The sequence below is a fragment of the Choristoneura fumiferana genome, chromosome 3 (genome assembly GCF_025370935.1).
Source record: "Choristoneura fumiferana chromosome 3, NRCan_CFum_1, whole genome shotgun sequence".
Taxonomy (NCBI): domain Eukaryota; kingdom Metazoa; phylum Arthropoda; class Insecta; order Lepidoptera; family Tortricidae; genus Choristoneura; species Choristoneura fumiferana.
In genome coordinates this window covers 3,457,636-3,482,596 of record NC_133474.1, presented here as the reverse complement: position 1 = coordinate 3,482,596, position 24,961 = coordinate 3,457,636, and the positions used below count along the sequence as shown (strand labels likewise).

General features: G+C 35.8%; 1 protein-coding gene across 3 annotated transcripts in view; it reads left to right on the top strand.

Moving 5' to 3' along the window:
* ush (Zinc finger protein ush) overlaps positions 1–24,961 on the top strand; it is a 354,793-nt gene that overhangs the window by 263,214 nt on the left and 66,618 nt on the right. The window contains exon 1 of one of the 3 annotated variants that reach the window (XM_074085244.1): positions 2,116–2,219. The exons of the other annotated variants lie outside the window; for them this stretch is intronic. The gene's annotated coding sequence lies outside the window, so the exon portion shown is untranslated. Of the gene's footprint in view, positions 1–2,115; positions 2,220–24,961 lie in introns of those variants that run through there. 3 annotated transcript variants of the gene reach the window in all.

Below are 24,961 nucleotides of genomic sequence, written 5' to 3'. Positions count from 1 at the left end.
TTGAGTTCGTACCCGCTCATGAAAAAGTGTTTTGCGGTTTATCAAGAGTTTTTGTTGGTTTTAGGGAGATTTAATGTGAACGTTTTTGTTCGAAAGGTGGCGGTTAAGCAAACATTTTGTTTAGTAAATAAGGGGTGAAGAGAATATTAGCAAAAATAAAATCTTCAACAACAGCGCGTTGATATATAACGTGTGACTTCCATAAGAACATATATTTCAACGGCTGAAAGCATAAGCCCTGAGGAACGTAAATTAGTATTTCTAGTTAAAAAATAAAAATCTTTTTTTATACAAATTAATTCGGCACACAATGTACCGGTAACAAAACTAACAACTGACACTAACATTTGCTGCCTCTCTGAAACGTCAAATATATGTTTGCATTACATTGCTGCTATCGTTAATTAAAATTTAAGTTCTTATGGATGTCACACGTTGTATTTAATTTAAACTTTGATGTCTTTTTTTTAAGTGATTGATAAAAATTTGAGTCCCTCATGTTCAGCCGGTACACGAGTAAGTTCTACTGCTGGACTTTTAGACCCAACTCATATTTAGAAGGCATTTGACTTAGTTCCTAAACGGACCAGTTTGGATAGGAAAATTTTTAGTCGATTGAAAGTAAGGATAACTTCTTAATCTTACACAAAATATAAGGTTATTTTATTCATAAAAAAGTTTTCAGCCAATCAATAAACCAAACCAAACTTAAGGTAGGTTGACGTTTAAGCATAAAACAATCAGTTTAGCCCTAACTCAACATAAAATTTGACGTTTATTTCTAAAGCTTAGCCTAAATAGTTGACCCTCACCGATCCACATCAAAAAAGCTAAAGGATTTAGCATTTCCCCAATGTATCGGCGTCACCTGTCCGGTGATGCGATCGCGATGGTATTATGCTTGCTCAATCGTCAAAAATTCTTTTGTCCGCTTGAGATAAGCCACGCACCACTGTGCGGTACAAGGTTATATATAAGGATGAGGGCTATGTGAAAAATGGTGGACTAAATTATTAAATGCGTTACGTGAGTACTAATATTATAACCCTGGAAAAAAAAGGTTTTGGATTTATTAGCGTAATCACAACGTCAAGGATTTCGTTATCGAAAATACTAATTGTAACGTTTAATGAAAGAAAATAAATTTTATCAATCAATTAAATCCAATGTCAGACAGTCTCATCATAAAACACATATTACATTTAAATCAATTAAAAACAACAAAAAAAATATACAATTAACAACAATTCAACTCTTAGATTTTTTTCTAAAATATTATTATTATTTAAATTATCACTCTGAGGCGATTGGGTGATTTTTCGCTCTGAAGCGATAAGGCCGCCTATTGCTTCAAATTCAAATTCAAATTAAATTATATTTATTTGCATTGAACGGGTTAACATCACGGTCTTATAATATATATTTATACCGCCATTCAGCCATTTCTTTTCTTGCATTGCTTACCTTGGTAAATCTCCATATGCCTGTGTTTTCTGTACAGCTTACTATGTGTTGTTGTGCAATAAAGATTTATTGTATTGTACTGTATGGTATCAGGCAGGCAGCTGGAAGTAACTGATAGGTGCCTGTATCTAGCTGTTCCTTAGTCAATTGCAGCTACAGCGTACTAGAAAAAGAAGGAAAAAACATGAAACTAAACATAATAACAGCCATAAAAAACAAAATTAAAAACGTTTCCTTGTGGACTAGTAACATTTAAACACTGGCCACTTTTCATAACAGTTTTTTTTATTCGTTTTTGATTTGGTATAACGGTTTATTTTCCTCGGTTATCACGTTGACTACGACACGACGACTGTGTTGATATTTTCATATTATTTAATTCCAACTTCGTACTAGCCCCAGCGTCCTGTTAAACCTGTAAGAAAAACCTTAAAATGATCGTAAAAATATCAGCACTTCAGCGGAAAACCCAAGTCATTAAACCAGTGGCTTGTTTATATCACAAGTACAACGAAGATCGTTATCGGACTGTGTAATCCGCCGTGTCCACTGATAATATTGAATCGTAAAAATCGCACTTGATTAAAAACTTTATCGGTTTTTTCGATAAGAAACCGATACGGCTGAACGCGGTTAGTGCCTCGACGCGCGTCGAAGAAAACGCTTGTTTGAATTTGAATTTAGAATCAAGTGCTGGCCGGTTATGGTGTGCTGTTGGGTATTTTATTAGGAAAGCGCGGTTTCAATTTTTAGAGGTAGGTGTTGGGTGTTTCTATGTTCCGATGTTTGATAGATAAAGAATCTAATTTTACGATGTTTATTTTGTTTTTATGAACTAACGTGAATGTTTATGACTAGTTATGTCTTAAATTGCTACATACGAAAGAAAAAAAATGACACGTTTTGAGTTTTTTTCTTTGCATAGCAAAATCGTGTCAGTATCAGTTTATAAATAGTTTAAGATAATAATGTAAAGTTATGTCTAAAAATATCGCCATTAACTTGCGACAGTTAAGACCATGTAAAGAAAACGAAAGATATGTACAATCGAGAGCATAAATTTCTATAGCCAGCCACAGAGTCAAATATACATCGACCTGTCATATCACCATCCGATCATCGACTAGTGTATATTTTAGTCCGTTGGATGGGAAATGCATACAGTCAGCAAAAAGTTTGTGTTAAAATGTTAATCTTCACTGCAAGTTAACATACGACCAATAACCGCTAGTGTCGCTTTTATAATAATAATAATTTATTGTAAAAATCACACATCAGAAATATTTATACAACAATTAATAACCAGCAGATCCCAAACTAGACAGAGCATTAGAAACTTTTCCAGAATCAGTGGACAGTCATGGCTTCAGAATTACAGTTTTCATGACCAATGTTAGTAAAAACTTACTCTCGTCCAGTTTGGAGCAGATCAAAAAGTGCTCTCCTTCAACTTATAACATATAAAATATATTAATACTTATAACTATAAACCTCTGCCAAACTGCGTAGCATTTGTTGGCAGAAAATGTAGAACTCTCATTCACTATTTTGAATACTTTAACACTATGCCGGCTGCGCAGGTACTATATGTATTGTGGTGTTCGATAAAGAAGTTACTGTATTGTATTGTAAATAGTCAATTGAGTTGACAAATGAATGACGTCACAGACCTGACCAGAAATTTCATGCAAGATCTATGGGAATATCTTGTTTTGACAGCTCATAAAGTTTGTTCAACTGATGGGTATTGTTAACTACCCTATTACCAAATCCCGGCATCCATTGAGCGCAGCCCAACTGGCAGCTCGCTCTTCGGCAAATTGTCAAAGCCGTCCGGATTAAGATTGTTTTTTTTTTAATCTTTTTGTATTTTTTATTTCAATTCCAAATTTTTACTTTTACGGTCATCCCGCCTCATCTGGCATCTGTGCATCTATATTTCAGTTTGTATTTTCAATTTAAAGCCATCCGGGCCTACATACTACGAATTGCCAAATTCGAACTTCATAACTTGCCGTCCCGCTGAAGCTAATATTATTTAATACGAGAGTGAGAGGAACGGTACTATACGAACTTCGATTTTCGAATTTCGTAGTAGCCCTCAGCAACGGCCCGCACGAAAAAAAGGCACGCACTGAAGATCGAACGGACTGACTCCAGCAAATTAGCGTTGGCAGAAGCGACTCTGCCCCGCACCGCAACACGTACTCTCCCTGTCTACGGTCAAGTTACCTAACCGTTTGCGATTATTACACTATAGCTCCTTACGAAACTCGCGTTTTCAATTTATGTTCTTTTTTTACAAAAGATTAGTTTTGATTTACGAGTCTCTTATCATTTTAGTTACTGCTGCATTTACTGTTATCACCACCGTAAAATCGTTTCAGTGGCAACAGATAGTTCTACGGGCTATCACTTGGCCAACGTTGGGTCAAACATTGGCCAAATCTAATCTCATAGTGTTAGGATATCTAAATCTTGAGTTATTTTTACTGAGATATGCTAAGGTTGTCTGATTATTTTGTGTTACTTATCTAATTTTACATCCTGATTTCATAGCGTGATAAAAAATTCGATCTATTATAATAACATTAAAAGAGAAACTTCCGTATAAATAAAAATTAATGGTACTAAATAATATATGCAAGCGCATAAATTCAGGACAGTTGAATATATGACTGATTATTTTTTGTTTAAATTGTAATTTAAGTACCTACTTAAAATGTTTTAAAAAAAAATGGTAAGCAATAAAATGAAACATAAAAATTTTAATGAGTGAGACAGAAGACAGTAGAGAGATCTTCCAAAATATTAACAATATTGAAAGGTGGACTTTATTTGTTCAGTTTCTTTGCTCCATAATAATATGTTTCAGGTTTTGAGATCACGTTAGGTAATTTAATTTGTGATAAATGAAAGCATAACTTTTTCCTCCATTATAGTAGTCTCACTAATTTGTTAATTGCATTATCCGTTTACCGTATCTAATTTAAGTGATAAAAATAATTTTTAATCAATGCGTTAAATAATTAAGACATCCTTAAGCTTTGAAACTTCTTCCTCTTCTCCTGATTCAATTATTCGAGGTCGGATCTCCTCACTTTTCTTCATCAAGTCGATTTTGGGTTATTTATTCAGAGAAATGGCTCAAGAAGAGTTCCAGAAGCCATATTATCTAACACACTATTACAATAATAGATTTTTACTTCTGTCTTTTAAATGGTATAAGATAAGGATAGAAAGAGATAGTGAAAGCGATCACACTACTTCTCTCACTTTACGGTCCACTACTATTTCGGCGAACAAACGTCGTCATCACATTCGTCTGTTCGCTTACTGCGGCGGCCATATTAAGGCTGAATGAGGGCTATAGTTTTTTGTCTTACTAGATGGCAAACTGTTGCGTGAGGTTTTTAAGTATGGCTTTCAAAGTCTGTTATTACGGGCGTGAAAACAAAGTTTAGATTAAAATCATATTTAATACACCTTAAAACCGTACCAGAAAAATATCGAGCATGCCACAGTGTTGCATAGTCCCTTTTTGTTTGAAAAAAGGGAGGACAAAGGTTTCCGAAAGACAAAACTGTCTCAAAACACAGACATTCATTGCCCCGGAACGCATATTTGCCATAATTAATTTCAGATATTGCAAAATCTTCACAAAATTATTCTAATTTTAAATAAACCCGCGTAGCTCACCCAAAAACTATGAGATTTGACATTTCGGAGACCTCACGCTACACTAGCGCCTCTAGCGGCGAATTCATACGCGATAGCCCTCATTCCTTGCGGTTGTTTGTTACCGAATGCGGTCAACTTCTGTTATTTATGCTGTTGCAGTCACTGCTTATTATATCATTCAGATTATGCGCATTTTATCCTCCTGAGACCTCGCGCACTTTATAAAGGACTAATTAAAACTATAGCGGCCGAATGTACTTTATCATCATCATCATCTCAGCCTATATATGTCCCACTGCTGGCACAGGCCTCCTCTCAGAACAAGAGGGCTTGGGCCATAGTTCCCACGCGGGCCCAGTGCGGATTGTACTTTATAAAGTACAAATTGTTCATCGAATAAAGAATTTTGAAATAATATCCAAAGTACCAAAGTAGGTCAATCACGAGCTCTTAAGCACTAAGTTTTTAAAAAATGTCAGGACTTAGGAGGCTAGACGGATGTAATCCAGCGTCCTAATAGAGGTGACCTTGGCTGGAACTTGGTTACATCGACGGATTGTGTTTCGGCTACATGGATTACTTCCACACGCCAACACACCCGCGAATCAGCAGCGAGTCGTCTCCTGGCGTGTAATCACTCATATCGTGATGTAGAAAGGCGTCCAAATTTCAAAAAGTGAGCCTCGCTTCAGCAGTTCTGTGGTAATTACATCCGCCTAGAAAGTGCTTTGATGTAATTGCCGCACTAGATAATTATATTTATTTATTTATCTGTCAAATTAAAATTACAGCATTACCTACAGTTTAAAAACTTGTGCGTTATAAAATCCTCCTTAGTTATAAAATCTTAAATAATAAAGATTATTAGCTAAGTTATTATAAAATTTTGTAATGTTATTCTGATTTATAATAAACAGTTTTTTTTTAATCCGAATTAAACACAAAAACTAACTAACCCATTCATATTTAATATTAGGAATTATCTTTCATTCAGCGCCTAAAAATAGTCACGTTTTAAACACTTGAAGATGTTGGCCAATGTTTGCCAAACCCCGCCGATGTCAGCCAACGTTTGCCAGCGCCCGCATGCATTTTTGCGATTGCGACTGCACTGATAGCTTATCAGCGGTTACGGGCTTGTTTCCAATCAATGACTGCTGTGGTTAGATGTGCAAGCTTAAAGGTGCGTTTATATGACGACAATAAAGCCTTTTTCACTTCTCATGCTCGTAAAGTTGGTATTTATGCTGGATCTAGGCGACGTAAAATTACTTTTTATGCTCTAGTGCATAAAGTAAAATCTTCGTCTAAGACCTAGGTAATCGGGTGGTTTATGTATTTAAAAGAAAATATTTTACGTAAATCTAAATATCAATCAAATCAATCAAAATAAATCAATAAAACTAAAAATTTATATAGCCATCCAGCCCAGCCTATATACGTCCCACTGCTGGGCACAGGCCTCCTTTCAGAACAAGAGGGCTTGGGCCATAGTTCCCACGCGGGCCCAGTGCGGATTGGGATCTTCACACGCACCATTGAATTGCTTCGCAGGTTTGTGCAGGTTTTCTCACGATGTTTTACCGCAAAGCTTGTGGTTTATATGGTTATTATAGCAATCCATGAAAAATAAAAAGTAAGTGAACAATTTGTTTCCACTGTTGCTATTTCATTTCCCCCCAATCGAAGTGAAAATCGTTTTATTCTTTCGTTGCACAATCTACTATTATTTATTTGTTAGTTAGTAAGTACATTTTCGTGTCATTCAGAGATGGGCAAAATGTATTCGAATAACGAAAAAGAATAATCCAATTATTCGTGAATGACGAATAAAATTATCGAATGTATTCGAATAAATTAGCCGTGAAATAATTTATCCACAAATAATTTAGATATCAACAAATAATTTAGGACAGGTGCCTACGTGTGTACATAAAATATTATTCGTGTTATTTATTTGTATGGAATAACCAAAAAAAATTAAATGCTTTTTGTAATTTTTTCAGAAAAAAAAAATCATTATTCATTTGAAAAGTGATCGAATAAATCTCGGATAAATTATTCGCCAAAAAAAAAATCGTGAGCATGATCGTTATTTTTTTCGAATAATAATTGTATTGTATTGTATTCTAAAACTCTTTATTGTACATGAAAATAACAGAACACAGGATAGTAAGATGCACAAAGGCGAACTTATCCATAATCTTATCCATAATGTTCATCTTTAATTATTTTATAGCAACTGCACGGGTGTACATATAGGTACAAAGTAAATTAAATAATTTTGATTAAAAAAACAAAACATTACTAATTATCTAATTTTCATAAAATTCAAAAATTTGCCAGCACGCTTACCTAATCTCCAAATCTACTAGATATCTACAATTGATTACATATATTACAAACCCACTATCACGCAGGTAATCACGCGATTACACGAAAAATAATTGTAATTAGCATTGATAAGAGATAATACGTTATCATTGGCATCGCAATAAAAGTGGCAACATCATTATTAGGTGCTCGATACAAATAATTAGTTAATCTTGAATTGTAAAATAGTTTATCGAGTGATAGCTGGTTCTTGCTTGGGCTAAATATTAAAAATAAGTAATCAACCGTATGTAAATTAATAGTAGATTGATCAACAAGGGACTAAAACAATTCATAATGACGCGAGATGTTTAGCCACCCGAGCAGAGCGAGGTTGGATATAGTTCGAGTGGCATTATGGTTGTTTAGTCTCGCGTTAAACACTCTACTTTCACTTTGAATGCGAGGAAAAAAAACAATGTTCTGTTCAAAATTACAATATTACTTTTTAAAAACGTACGCTCGACTATCTATTCTGATCTGTTCAAAATTAAAAATATATATATGTATATATATTGCGCGGTTTTTTCTTTTCTTTTATTGTTTATGAAGTGACGTTTTAAATGCTTGCATATTTAGCCAACCGTTTAAAAATTGAAAACTATTTCAAAACTAATTGGACTTTGCATAATAAAATAAATTAATCCTTAATATAATTGAATAGATACAAACATATTCGTAATCATTAATTGTGTTTCACAAAACTAAATCGTGTTTTCTTAAAACATTTTTGCACAGTTGGCATTTTGAGGTTATTTCCACGCCCTAACAATCCTCCATTCACAAACACCGTGTTAGCTGTTTAGGGGTTTCCAACGTAAATTAAAAAAAAAAACTATAATCCCTAGAGAATAATAAGGAGCTTTAGTCCCGATATGCAGAGCATGAGAAGTAAAAAAACAATTAAATTTGGTAGAAATGGATCAGTCAACTTTTTCTTTACCGCTTTGCCATGATTACGTCCCCTTCCCTTGTATCATTAACCCCCGATGCAAAAAGAGGGGTGTTATAAGTTTGATCGCTATGTGTGTCTGTCTGTGCTACAGTAGCTCTTAAACGGGTGGACCGATTTGAATACGGTTTTTTTTTATTTGCAGGTTTTTTAGCGATGGCTCTTAGACATGTTTTATCAAAGTCAGTTCAGCCGTTTTTGAGATATTAAGCTAAGAGACAATGTCGAGGGTTTTCCAACTTTTGTTAGTTAGGTTATTTTCTTAAACCATAGTTTTCTATACGTTTTCTATTGATAAAAAAAGCCCGTTATTTTATAGACTATATCCTAAATACATGAGTAGTACATATTTTAACAGATTTTTTTAAGAAAATCTGTCACTGTTGTCTCTTCGACAACTGAACAGAATAACAAAAAAGAAAAAGTTTTTACCCAAATTCACCAAACGTACATTTTTGTCGTAATTTAAGCCCATTATTTTATGAGCTATCTCTGCCTCTCCTAAGCACGTTTATTAGTAGATTTCTACGAGCTATAGCCCGCTACGATATCTATATGCATCGGCCTGTGATTGGTCAAGTATCTGTCTCCACAGCTCATTGGTGCCTTCATTATTTCCAGTGCCCTTAGTGTAAGTTTCGGTTACAAAATACGTCTCGATCGCGTTCGCGTTAAAATCTCAATTTTTATGCAAACACGAACAGCGCCTGTGTGTCCATACAAATTGAGATTTTAACGCAAACGCGATCGAGACGTATTTTGTAACCGAAAACTTACACTAAGGGCACAGGGCCATTCGTCCAATTGCGCTCACACGGATCTCAGCGTCACATTTACAACCTAACCACACATTAATAGTTCTAAACGCCAATATTCCACACGTATTAACATACAAACTGACGGATAACATCTATACGGCTAGTAAAACCATTCGAGACGCGATAAGATCAGGAATCTAATATTATAATTTTATTGATATTACTTTGGATTAACTTACTAGTGAATCGAACGTTGTTGATCAGTTTAATTTAATCGTAAAATTCTACGCTGTAAGCGTGTGGCGCAAATTTTTCTATTATTCAAATTTAAATAACTTTCTTTACGTACATATACCTTAGTAAGAAATAGAGATGAACATTAATTCTTGACATTACAAGTTACGACTTTCATTGTCTATTGTCGGCTAAGGAATAAAAAAATTGTTCCTATTTTGAATTTAATCTGTTCTCTGTCAGTAGAACAGATTAAATTCAATTGTTCCTTATCCAATGAGGGCTATCGCGAATGAATTCGCCACTAGAGGCGCTAGTGTAGCGTGAGGTCTCCGAAATGTCAAATCTCATAGTTTTTGAGTGGGTTTTTTTTTAATTTAGAAAAAAATTGTGAATATTTTGTAATATCTGAAATTAATTATGGCAAATAATGCGTTCCGGGGCAATGAATGTCTGTGTTTTGAGACAGTTTTGTCTTTCGGAAACCTTTGTCCTCCCTTTTTTCCGAACAAAACGGGGACTATGCAACACTGTGGCATGCTCGATATTTTTATGGTACGGTTTTAAGGTGTATTAAATATGATTTTAATCTAAACTTTGTTTTCACGCCCGTAATAACAGACTTTGAAAGCCATACTTAAAAACCTCACGCAACAGTGCGCCATCTAGTGAGACAAAAAACGATAGCCCTCATTGTTCCTTTATCCAATTCGATTAAGTTCATTATTTGCTCTCACGGTAGCGTCAACATTATTTAATTATCCATAAATAAATTTAAATACCTACATCGTCACAAATCAAAAGTAACAACGAAAGTTAAGAAAACGGCCAAGTGCGAGTCGGACTTCATAGAACATTAGACAATAGTAAAAAAACGGCAAAAAAACAAGTTTGTTGTATGGGACCCCCCCCCCCCCCCTAAATATTTATTTTATTCTGTTTTTAGTATTTTGTTGTTATAGCGGCCACAGTACCTAATACATAATCTGTGAAAATTTCAAGTATCTAACTATTATGACTCAAGAGATAGAGCCCTGTTACAGACGGACGGACAGACAGACACCGGAGTCTGAGGAATATCCATTGGCACCCTTTGGGTACGGAACCCTAAAAAAAGAAACCTACTGACTGATGGTCACGAAGTACGCGTTGCTTAAACTATGCTGAAATGGAGCATAGTTTCTATGCAGTCCACGTCAATCGGGTGACACTCTTTCTCGGCCCGGTTAATACTGACATGGAAGTACCGACCCTGTTTTTCGTGTACTCGCCCATAGAAGCTCATGTCAGTTTCTACGGGCGTGTACACAAAAAACAGGGTCGGTATTTCCATGTCGGTATTATCCGGGCCGGGAAAGAGACAGTGTCACCCCGTCAATCGTCACAGATAAGCTAAAATTGCCATGGAGTTCGTAGATTCCAAAGAGATTCCACGATATGGGTGGCGGCTACATGGTGGGCCCAGTGCAATGGCGGGATGTTCTGGAAGTGTTTTTGGACTACTGGCCGGAAACCACTCATAATCGGAACAAATCGGAACTCAAGGGATGCCTTTGGCTGGCAGTTAAACACCTTCTCCGGACGAATTATAGTAACTTTCTATATTTTTTAGGAAAGAAAGATTTGACTTTAGATAACTTCTTATACAATATTAACCTGGTTAAAGCCGTAGCTCACCATGGATACTGGCCGCTTCTAACTGAAGCAACTCGCGGTCTATGGGGGAGGCCTTTGTCCAGCAGTGGACGTCCTATGGCTGATATGATGATGCCTATTACTTAGTCAAAGGTAATATTATCATTATCACAAAGTTATACTATTTATTACATAATAATATTACTATTTATTCTATTGTAATTTTCAATGCGTCATTTACTATAAATACTACGTTAATTTATGAATTAATCGTGAACATCTTTAATTATACATCCCATAAATAAACTTAACTTCAATAAGAAACATTAAAATTAGCTTTTCACACAAACTAGTTCGGCCCAAATTCACAGATGCTTTTTAAGATATACCTAGTGCCATCCACGAAGACGCGTGATTTTGTCAAAATTAGACATTAATGACGTTGTATTAAGAACCACGGCACGCGTCATCGTGAATGACTCTACCTATAGAAGCGTAACATTCCCATCGATACAATAAACAAGTAGATATGTCATCGAACATCAACCTTAGAATGCAAATGGCATCTTTCCAAGCTCCTAAATATGCCATTGGCCGTTAGAAATCGTTCTAACGACCAATTTGTGTCAGCCATTTTGTTTGGCCCACCCAAATAATTTGGGTGTAATCGGGAAAAATCGATTTTCTAATTTGGAATTACTGTTTAATCTGTGATCTACTCCCGTTAGTGGTAAAGAGACCGTCGTTATTTATTAATAATCGATAAGCGAATAAAATATTCTATTCGATTTTTTAATCGAATCGGGGTAATGAATTAAAGTTGTATCTTTCCGCCCTAGACCTTAAAAATGTAAGGCGAAGAGTGAACTTTGCTGTAAGATCGGTGTATGAAAGATTATCTAGTGAAGTTATTCGTTTGAGAGCAGTTAATCCATGATAGGAAGCGATGGTCGGGATAAGTGGTTTTAAAAAGCGTTCCTATACTACTATTTAGATTATTATCGAAACTTATTTAATTCTTATTCAAACAGATACATTGTTGATTACTTGACGAAAGAATTTAAAGCGTGACTACAAACAATTTATCTATTTTAAATGCACATTTAATTCAGAGTCAGTCGATATCGGTGTATCTTTCTTTATTTTCTCCATGGTTAGACCTACAGACCTACAAAAAATCTACAAAAAATCACTTTCTGTCGTCTGTCCTTTTCATAGGTAGGTAAGGTACGCTAAAGTGCGCTAGATCTTTTCAATTTAGCAAAAATTTAGGTTTCGCCATCATTTACATAAGTTATGAAAGAAGGTTTATTTTATAACTAGCGACGCGCCCGGCTTCGCACGGATGAAGTTCTGGATCATAGGTAAAAAAAAATAAGTTGCTGCCAATGTTCATATCTTTTTTTCACCTTTTTTTTTCAAGGTTGCAAACGTGCCAAGCCGGTCGCCAGTGTTACTAGAAACATCTATAAACCACATTAAAAAAAAAAACATTTACAGATGTCTGAAGTCAAACTAACCCAATTATCTTCTGAAGTATTCCTATTACACACTGATTCCGCATAATTACTGTTATGGCTATCTCTTTTCAGATAGTATCTTCTGAAGTAGGAAATAAGCGAGAGGCGACGCGTGCGCAACCCATCTGTTTAAGAGGCTCTTGACCATGATTGCTTCCTGAATGGGCCACGTGGTCATAGGGGTGGAAGTGGGGAACTTCTTGTGGACAAATAGATGGCTATCTATAGTAAAAAAATATTGGTAAATGGTTCGGGGTGGCAACAAAGGTGGCCCTGTGGATGTGGGCTGGACGCTTGACTGTCCTAGATTAGATTCCTAGATTAGAATCATGTCCTAGATTAGATTCTGTTATTTTTTTGGGCATGAGTCGCCGGAATGGCCAAAGCCGCTAGGTCTTTGGTTTTCCTTACGTATTTTTAGTTAATTTGAGATGCTTTATAGGTGGTGGGGGTGTGTAGTGGGAAAAACTCAGTTATGGTTATGGACGATTGAGAAAGGAGGACCCAGACAATGCCGGACTCTAATCGTCTTAGAAACACAGCTGCACATATGGCATTTTATCCTGAAACAAATTATAATATACCTATATTCATTTCTAGTTCAGTTCTCTCATCATAGAAAGAGATACCTGTTAATAGTTATATTATACTTGGAGTCCATTAATCCCTACGTAAATTTATTCAAGAATATTTGTGTAATTGTCTACAGAGAGAAACTAAACTACTTACATAAACTGAAAACTTAAAAAAAAATTAAACTGCATCGAACTGACAAGTTCTATGAACGAGCATCCATTACCGTGTGTACAAATAAATTTACAACATAATAAATAACAACAATTTTCTTTTTCAGGTAAGTCTAAAGCGAAATCAGTATGGCCAACATTAAGGAGCTGCCATTAACCACAGACGCGGTAAGATGTATTGGGGAAACATTAACCGTAACAAATCAAAACGTGTGTAAACGCATTAATACTCGTAATGTGGCTCGTGTGGGACTGCCTTCCGCTAGATATCGTATCTGTGGTGAATTATTTTAAAGGTGTTTACGGAGTTTGCTTTTAAAAGCTTTCTTTTTGATTTCTGCTTAAAAGTATTTCCATTTTCGCGAGTTATAGCGCAACTGCTAGTAATTTACAAAATGTGTGTCATGTAACATCTGTATAACATTTTTTCCTTTCACGTGATTATTATTTGTTTGGTGCTTTTAACATTATTAAGCAAAATTTTAAACTAAAATATACTTAAAAAAGATTCGTAAAATCCCATCGCTCTCTTAAACCGATATTAATCCTGCCAGATTAGGAAGTCTTAAAGGAGCAGCGTGAAATCGCCGGACGACATCTTGGATTGACCGTGTAATGCAGTTAATTGAGATGGTTCTTTTTTAAAAATTCTTTGTACTTCAAACTTTTTTTTTGTAGCTTTTTTTTTGATAAAGCGTATAGGTCGATTCAAAAGAGCTGGCACGAATTAATTGGACGAATGTGATTTTGTCATCTTGTGAGTGCAGTGGATTCATATACAGGGGCCACTTAATATTAAGTAAAGAAGGTGTCTTTCTTATTTTACTTTATCAAAAATCCATCCTTTTTCCAAAATTTCCTCACAAAACAGTGGCGAGGGGTGAATTTTTTGAGTGGGCAACGCAGTAAAAAAATATGTACTTACCTTAAAAGCAACTAATTAAGAAAGAGCACAATGTTTTAGACTAATCAGAATTAGAAAGATTACAATTTAAATAATTAAAGAAAGGTCAAGTCAGAACAACGCAAGTAAGACGTGTCTATGGATGTCAAACTTCGTTATTAGTGTAAATACATCACCTTTGCCATTCTTGACATCTCTGAGGTCTCGAAAAACAGTAAGTACACTGTTCGCAAAATAATCTTGCTCTCCTTAAAAATTGGTCTTACGCTGCTACTGCACGTCATATTTTAAACCCCTCATTTACTTTAATCTTGACGTTACCCTTATTAAAAATGTTTCTAGCGAACTTTACTCACAGACCTGCCCTTTTTCCAAAAAGGCGCGAAAAACATTCATCCCACTCACCTTTGACCGCAAAATTAAAAAAAAAACTATCGCCCTAAAAGGACCCACATATCTTGTCAAAAAGATAAACCCGCCCACTCGCTGGCGACCGAGAGACAAATCTGCACAATTACTTACCGCGCTAATGACGCGATACGGCGATGCCGCACGATTTATAGACGCCACATCGATGGCGGGCTTTACATAGCATTATAATATTTAGAGATAGGAAAGGATTTCTTTTTTAGGGTTGAAGGAAAATTTATTGGGCGCTTGATTGCAAAGGGTTGATCCTGATTGGTTGCTGAAAAATCAATTTGCTCTTTTATTACGAGATTAACTTTTTTTTAAAGAATTTACCCAATATTCTTTTCACACCTCTCCTTCAGAAAAGTAACTTTCCTCCCTGAATAGAGGGAGCAAAGTGCAACTTTTCTGTTTAAGGCTTTTCTAAGTGTTTTATTGCAAATGCTATTTTTTGAAGTTGATAATTGTAAACCACTCCATTTTCTATGCTGGTTGTTCTTTAATTTTTTTTTTCAAGTTTCTATTTAAACTCTCGGTGTAAAGTTGTATGAGCCACTCGGAAGCAAAATTATTTTCATCTTGGGCGTTAACACTTGAATCCCTCATTACGCTCAGGATTCTATTGTAGAATCCTTCGTTACATTCTGGATTCAATGTACGCCCTCGCTGTAAATACACCATCTTGCTCCCTTGTGACACAAATAACTTACTTACCAGCACAATTTGTCACTCAAATTATTCGATATCAGAAAAAAAACGTTACAAACTTTCCAGAAAAAAGAACGTAATGTAGGTATTTTTTTTACTGGTAGCTTAATTTTGAAATATCCTTCACGGTATATCATCATTCATCAACAAATATAAGTTAACAGTAAAAAGTAAGTTACTTTGTTTCTTTTTAATTTTACTCATATTTGTCAGGCTGAAAACTTTCCATAGCTACAAGAACAGCCATTTGCTAAAAGAAAGCAACATTTTAAACGTGGAACAAAAAAATACAACTTGGAACCAGAGTCAGTCCATCACTGGCTAGAAAGAAGTCGGTTTCTGAAGTTGGGTGCTTAAACTCTGCTTAACGTATTATGGCTTTTTTAAACAGTTATCTGTGGTATATTATGTCTCAAGATATACAGTAGGTTTTTATCTTCTAGTTTTAAATATTTATTTGGTAGAACATTTTTGATGATGAATTTAGTGTAAATAAATACAATATTATTATACAACGGAATTGTTATTAGGTATAAGCTTTAGAATAGTGATATTGATCTTTCTTTTTGTTTTGTTTCCTGCCTGTCATAAATATTTTTCTGTAGTTTATTTTTTCTTAATTTTGTGTTGTCGCCAGGGTTTACGATCTAAATGTACCTAACATCATTTAACAAATAATGTCGTGCGATGGACAGAGCCATATTTAAAAACACTAACTGTAAAAATATTGTAATTTTATATCAAACGAACTTTTTGAACTTTCAAAAAGTATAACCGTATACCTACTTTACAAGTACGACACTTACCTATATTTCATCGCTCAACCACCAAACTCCCGGCTTATTAACCTAACATAAAAAGATAGCTGATAAACGCCCCCGAATCATGTCCGCGGGAGCAATTACCAAAGTTCCCGGTGACAAATATCGTCGTCTTACAAATAGCCCCCCGCGATTTTTTTATCTACGCGCCGCAGGCAGGGGCCTTGATATACAATTTTTCAAGATATAAGTGAAGTTGAGTCTTTAAAACTTTATCGTGGCACCTGGGTGATATATAGCTAGCATTTGTCATCTGGCGGTTCAACTCTAGTTAAGATATGTCATTTAAGAGGTGAGCTAATCGCAATAGGTTAAAATTTAGCCTTTGCATAGTTTTGTTGTAGATGTGATTTTCTAATGTTACCTATGAACTTGCTAAGTGGCTCCGAAGTGGTACGTTTCGTGTGCTTTGCCTACCCCAGCTTGATAACACAGGCGTGATGTTTGTGTGTACTTTCGGGATTTTCACTCATTACTTATATATTTCTCGGTACCTATTTAATCAGAGAGAGAGAGAGAGAGAGAGAGAGAGAAATATTTACATATCTACACATATTCAACATAGAGAAAATACATTAAAAGGAAAGAATATTACAATTTATCATCGAATAAAATCGAAAAAATGAAATCGAATCGAATAGTATAAAAAGAAATCAAATAGTTCTTGATTTCTTTTACTTTACTTTTACGGAATTAAACATAGGTAAGTTTGGACTTTGGTGCGTAATGTTGTTTTATGAAAAAAAAAACAAGTTGAATGGCTGCCGGAATGGTAAAGTTTCTTTGTAAAACTATTTTTTGATTTATAAATATAACGTCATGCATTAATGTAAGGAATTAATTAACATTCTGAATTATAATTAATTTAAATTAAATGGCATGCTGAGTGATTATTTCAATTTAATTAACTGGTAACACACACACACACACACACACACAAACATCACGCCTGTATTCCCAAATGGGGTAGGCAGAGCACACGAAACGTTACCACTTCGGAGCCACTTTTAGCAATTTATTTTAGCAACTGGGTAACACTTTATACAAAAGTGTGCTTCTAAAGCAAACACTAGCACACTTCTTGCGAAAGGACTGTCTCGTATGTCAAGGATAAATTTTGATTAATAACTATATACAATATTAATATAATGAAGAAATAACTTTCTAATTATATTTTTGATTATTACAAAAAAGTTACACGTATTTATCATTAAAACATACTTCCAAAAATGTCGTCATAGGTAGGTACTTATTATTATTATTTAGAAGCCTGTAGAGGTGCCCCACTGCTGGGCCAAGGCCTCCCCCCATGTCCTCCACTTATGATTTCTAAACTTTATATCCCTATGGTACCTACATAAAATTTCACCGTATTTTTCGACAAAATAACGTTAGTTAGAAACATCTCAATAACAATCGTGAGATTTTTTTTTTTTAAATAGATAAAATGCTGACCAAAGAAGATTACCATAGTAAATATAAAATGATCTTTTGTTCCAAATCACCCTTTTATATACAAAAATGAGTAATAAAACATTAACACAGCGCAATCCGGACCCGAATTCGGTATCGAGATGGCATCTGTCTCGGGTTTTTATTTACGGCCTAATATCCGGTATCTAGCAACTACCCGGTATCTCACTATCTGAGATATAGAGATACCGTTATTTATTTCTCACCCACGCGGACTTACGAATTTGCATTTGCATATTTTGCTACGCGCAAGCGCAAGTCGTGGCTTTATGACAAAATGGTCAGCTAGGTTTTTTTAAGTTGAATTTTTAAAAAAGAAACAATATCTTTTCCATTCACGGGTTGGCAAGTTAATAATGGAAATTTATACATGTATTTCTAGATCCTTTTGTGTAAATGCGAAAGTGAATATGTTTGTTTGTTTGTTATGCTTTCACGCTTAAACTACACAATCGATTCGGATGAAATTTGGCGCTCAGATAATTTATAACTTGGATTAACACATAAAATAGTTTATCTCGACAAATAGTGCAGTTCCCGCGGGACGCGATTAAAGGTTTCTGGTTTTTTACTAATACAATGTATTATCGGCAGCCAGTCTTTTTTTAAGGGAGGTTAAAGCAACGTATTTCTGTAACTTAATCATGACATTAATTTAATAGTATATTTTTTATCGTGGGACTAAAATAAGCCAATATATGCCCGAGGTGGGTAGCCACCCGAGCCTTAGCGAGGGTGTCTATTTATCCGAGGGTTCATATTGACTTTTAGTGTCCAGGTGAAAACTCTATTTTTCACTTCGATTGCGAGAAAAAAATAATCATTTCTGTGAATGAATTAATGCGTTTCTTATTCCTCCAGTCCATAAAACTTTCAAAGGTTTTAAATAAATCAATTATTATGTCAATCAATTATGTCTGTTGCTCTTTGCTCGACGTCATAATTTTCACTATCACTTTACGACATTGTGAGAATAATAAATTTATGTAATCGTTTATGATTTACGCTCTACAACAATTTCAATTTTCGCGGTAAGTATTTTTTTCCAACCAGACACAGTTATAACAAAATCGCATCGGCAAATTGGTCCATACACAAACTGCAATAAATAGAATGGCGCCACCTTCTATGCGGAAAAAGCGTAGAACTAAGACCATGTAAACTAAGAACGTAACATTTTCGTAATGAAAATGATCCACACAATCCTATTTTATGCCAACAACTAAGCAAGTACTGGCTGTTTGAGTTTATCTAAGTCACTCGAAGTAAATTAAAAATAATTACTTTTACTCCCTAGGGACTAAAGTACTCACTTTACTCCGCCTCGTAAGGCTATATTGACCTACTTTTAGAGCATGATAACTGAAAACAAAAATTCAGACTGCTAACTTTCTAACATTTTTTTTAAAGTTAACAAAATCTAATTTTCAGTTTATTTATTATATTAATGGCATGGCTAAGTTACACAAATACAACACAATACAATACAATACAAATATTCTTTATTGATCACCAAAAGCAGTACAGAGACATTACAAAAATAGAAAAAAATCAGGTAGACAACAGGCGGTCTTATCGCTAAAAAGCGATTTCTTCCAGACAACCAATTTCTGAGAAATTAATAAATATGAACAGACTAATGTAGGCAAATACGTTAGGTACTAACCTCCCTGGCCTACCGGTAACACACTTTATAACCGCGTGAGCTACGTGAGTGGCCCTTGTGACTACCCTTTGCGATGTTAATAATTCTACATTCATATTGTAACATCACACGAGATTGATTCGTAAATACTGACCTGACACTCGCACATATTTTTTACGCACAGCGTAATTGTACCATCGACAATACCTCGCATTGTGGCGTAAAACGCCAATTAACACGATGATCCCTTATTTAAACAGTGCGTGAAATAACGGGCGATTTACGTACATTGGCTTCGATGGTCGACCATTTATAAGCACGTGGCTAGACGCCGCGCAATGTAAAGAGTCTCACGATACTTCCCGCACCGTTCAAACGAAGCTTACCGTCAAATAACGCGCGTGGTAACGTAGAACATTCCCCGGCGACAAGAAAGTATCAAATATTAACGATCGAACACACCTGAAGCACGAACCCACGGCATGCATATGAACAGGACGGACACACCAAAACAAAATTAACGGCACATGATTAAAACACCGGCGCGAAACCACATAAACCTCCCCCTAAAATAATAAAGGCGATTTTCCATCGGCACATTCCCAAGCACACGCAAAAGTTAATTTGCAACGCTGTAAAAGATAGCATCAATTCGTATGTTAGCAAGAAACACATTTCAAGAGAAACATGGCCGATGCAGGGATGGGACCGAATCGAAACAAAGCGTTGTGACATCGCGATAAGAATCGATTGGCTCGAAACGTCGCGCCAAAACGGACCGAACAAATTATCGATTCATAAAAACATCGATTTTTAAAATATTGCCGCGCGGTTATCGCGTCATTGTTCTGGATAGGGTGGCCGGTTTTTTTGCGATATTAATGCGTATCTGCATGATTATGGCGAGCGATCCGCGACATTTTTAATGGCGCTTTTGGAGAATGCGGGACTTTGGACAAAGTATGATAGTATAGATTATAAATAACTAGCTGTTGCCCGCGATTCCGTCCGCGTATAATTTTGTTCATCGCTGTCCGCGGCAACTATGCAATTTTCCGGGATAAAACTATTCTATGTCCTTCCCCGGGACTGAAACTATCTGTATACCGAATTTCATCTAAATCGGTGCAGCGGTTTAGATGTGACGTGATGAAGTATCAAACAAACAGACTTACAAACTGTCAAATTTATAATATTAGTGGGATGTACTTTTGTCTCATTCCTTCAAGCACTGGATACTTACGATGGGATGTTTCAATATTGAACGCCATTGATTAAGTACCTAACAGTAAACATAACACTCCTTTTGGGATTAGTCGCAGTCTCACTGCACTCAATGCTATCTTTTACTTCCGCTTACATTATTATGTTTATCTACATCCATATCATAACTTCCCTTAAATATTTTCAGAGACGATATAGTGCCGGTTAGCGACACTTTAATTAGGTACATTTAAATTTCGAACATCTTAAAAAAAAACAAAAATCATGTTTGGTTGCGATAATCAAATTAGTCGATTTGTAATTTCATTCAATAATAAAACTATTGTTCCAGATACATTTTTTGAATCGCGAATATTACAATCTATGTGAGAATCAAAATCGACTCAAGTCTATATTGTTTATGAAAAAAAAAAACTATAACTGTCAGTCATTTATTGAAACTGAGGTTTTATGCCTACAACCAAGAACCAGTATGCAACTCGAAAATGCAGGTATATCTGTACATATTGTAGAAAACTTATTATACTCTGTTTACTTGTATTGCCGTGCCCTATCAGGGCGTCACTGTAGGTATACCTAGTTTGTAATTTTCAATCCTAACGCCTGTAATGTGACATGCAATAAACAATTTTGAATTTGAATTTGAATTTATGCATGTAGATAAAATAATGTAAGTATGCGACTATACATAATTAGTCATTATGTATCAACCACATAAATAACTATAATAAACGAGCTTCAAATTAAAACAACATTAAAAATATTTGCTGCAAACTGAAACTTTTGATAATTTAAGTACATTACATTTATCGACAAAATAACTTCTTCTCGTGCCTCGTCAATTACGTTTCGGATATTCTCATTCATTTGTCCTTTGCGAAGCGGAGCTCTTAGCAGTACAGTCAGCAGCAAAAGTAGATGAGCAGCTACGGTGCTCATATAATCTAACACCATGCTACAGCCAGGGTAATAAGAGAGTGTTTAGATTATTTTAAGCACCACAACCGCTCATCTATTTCTGCTGCTGACTGTACCAACGACGTCTCCGTTATACACTCAACTCATCATCATATTATATTAAAACATTGAACATATGAATTCCCAACTCTGACCCATTAATAAAACAACATCAGGCCTCATATCACGGTAAAGCGCATAATCGTGTAAATCAAAACCGCGTATCTGGCCACCCTGCGCGCGCGCATCGCGGCCGTCCGTCTCGGGTATCGTACGATCGCGTCACTACGCTTAGGTGCATTTGACACTAGAACTGGGGGGCTACTACGAAATTCGAAAATCGAAGTTCGTATCGTACCGCCCCTCTCACTCTCGTATTAAATAATATTAGCGTTAGCGGGACAGCATGCTACGAAGTTCGAATTTTGCACTTCGTAAAGGCCTGGTTATAGTAAACGGCACGAAAGTGGGGCTTTTAATTTCGAGGTACGATTCTACTCCCATAACTGACCTACTTTTGTTCTGCGACTTTTAAAAAAATATTATGAACACTATTAATTTAAGTTTTTTTTGTTCATACAGATGAAATAAAAAATTTAATGTATTGCAATAATGGATGTCAGATAAATGTCAATAATTATTTCAAAGACCAAGAGACAAACGATAACATCGCCATGTTCGATACACTGATTTAATGATTAAACTTTAAGGATCAATTAATGATCTAAATTCATATTATTTGAAAATGTTACAAGACAAAAATTGAATCTTGAATTTAAAGTCTCATGGTCAAAAACACCCTGCGTATTGCTCTCCTGTTGACATTTGTCTCAAACGAGAGGGAAATAGGATTTTAGGCTCTTCTTCCGTGCCGTCTACTATACGGTCAAAGAAACTGATTAGCGTAGAGTCCGCGTACCAGGCTGGAATCTTTGTGCTACTAATATCGACTTGACATTCCATACATTTGTCAAATAAATAAATGTGAAATTGATTATGAAAAGTTTCTGCCCTGACACGTATTCTGACCAGAATGGCGAACTGAACTGACGCCAGAATTAGCGTACAACAGCGTAGCGTGCTTGGAAGGGTAGGTTTACCTTCGTGTAAATGCCTAGCTTCCAGTCTTAATAGAATCAAAGTAATGAGTATACTGTTTCGCCTGTATCTTGTATCAGAGGCAACAGGTGCCTACGTCGAGTTGGAATAATTAGGTTAGTCTGAATGCCTGCGGACATGAACGGGCTTTATATGAATCCAGCTCACCTAATTTTTATTTTTATCTATATATTTCTCTACGTGTTATTTAATTTTTATTTAAAAAAAATTACCTACTTCGTGCTAAGTTGTTGCGGCGCATTCATCGTGACAAAGCACTGGTAATATAATAAAGTGACATTTATGACCCTTTAAAGCCCTTTGCGACCTAAATACTTACAAAATGGTTTTGGATTGATATCTAATAACTTGAAACGAGAAATTCTTGTACATTTGTTTATTTCAGTAATCTCGATGAAGAACGAAGGTTTTCGTGTTCAAATAGTCGGTCTAGCTAGGTCTTAGCTTGCGCTACTGACGTGACGGTATCAGCAAATATTTCCTTGAAACGGGTATCGAACCCGGGACCTCAGGTTTCATACCCATGTTCTCTAATCACTAAGCTCAGTGGTTAGAGTACCTGATTCCGTAGTCCATTCCGTAGGACGTCCACCAACAAGATGGACGGATGATCTGGTTAAAGCCGCGGGTTCACGGTGGATACAGGCCGCTGCCAACCGAAGCAACTGGAGGTCTGTGGGGGAGGCTGTGGAGGAGATGATGAAGCACTTATGAATGTCAAAAAAAATCTACCACCGGCTCGGAAAAACCTCTGTTGAGAGGAATCCGGCAAGAAACTCAAAAGGTATATTTTTTTAAACAGATTTACAATATTATTAAAAGTAAGCGGAAAACTATACCTATGTGTCATACATATATTTATATGTTAGTTATTATGTCAGCCTGAGAGGTCGTGAGCCAAGACCTCAATTCTAGGAAGACAAATCTCAGAGCCTCTGATACTTGCCATGTTAAATTATATGCTGGGGTTTAGCGAAATGGCCCTTATATTGATGTGGAAGGGTGCGAAGCGAGCGCAGAGTTAATGTTGTTTCAGAAAATGGCGGAATATCACACCGTAAGCGAAAGAAACTACTTAGAAATGTTGTCTATTCTATCTTTACGGACTGAACCTAATGCGATATAAATTAACGTAACTACTTAATTTTTACAAGAAAACATCTTAACTTTTATGTTTAACATATAGACAATTAGCTTATGCCCGCGATTTTTAATAAAAGGAATCCTATGTTGATCCTTGGGGCTCAAACTATCTCTGTACCAAATTTCATCAAAATCGGTTCAATGGTTTCGACGTGGAAGCGTAACAGACAGACAGTCAGACAGATAGACAGACAGAGTTACTTTCGCATTTATAATATTTTAAGTAGAGATAGTAGGGATAACAAATTAATACAATAGCAAAGATGACACATAATACATACAATAATCTAATCTTTGCACTTGAATGTACATGAACATGACTTAAAATACATACATAATATAGACAGTGGATGCAAGCCGCTTCCGACCGAAGCACCCGGAGGTCTATGGGGAAGGCCTATGTCCAACAGTGGACGTCCTATGGCTGATATGCTAATAATAATAATGATGAATATATATAGAGTAGCTATAAGAAAAAAATTTATTTGTTGTAGAATGAGGTTGGAAGTCGCCTCCGACATCAACTTGAGCTTTTATATAGAAAGCATCCGTAGTACTTAAATCATCAAATTACGTAATTACCGACAAAGGACCGACATCATGCTGAGTTGGGACCATTTTGTAACAAATTGTCTCTATTCGCTTTCCCCTTTTTAAAAACCTTATTATGGCTCAAATAAAGGTTTTTCCTTCTCTCTACTGTTCATATAAGATGCTCCAACACGTACTTCTTTGCAGTAACCACGGCGTTTGCCACGAATGTTTTTCCGCCGCGAACGCTCGTTCGGTTCAAATAAAGGTTTTTCCTTCTCTCTACTGTTCATATAAGATGCTCCAACACGTACTTCTTTGCAGTAACCACGGCGTTTGCCACGAATGTTTTTCCGCCGCGAACGCTCGTTCGGTTCAAATAAAGGTTTTTCCTTCTCTCTATGTTCATATAAGATGCTCCAACACGTACTTCTTTGCAGTAACCACGGCGTTTGCCACGAAATGTTTTCCGCCGCGAACGCTCGTTCGGTTCAAATAAAGGTTTTTCCTTCTCTCTACTGTTCATATAAGATGCTCCAACACGTACTTCTTAGCAGTAACCACGGCGTTTGCCACGAATGTTTTTCGCCGTGAACGCTCGTTCGCGTTCAAATAAAGGTTTTTCCTTCTCTCTACTGTTCATATAAGATGCTCCAACACGT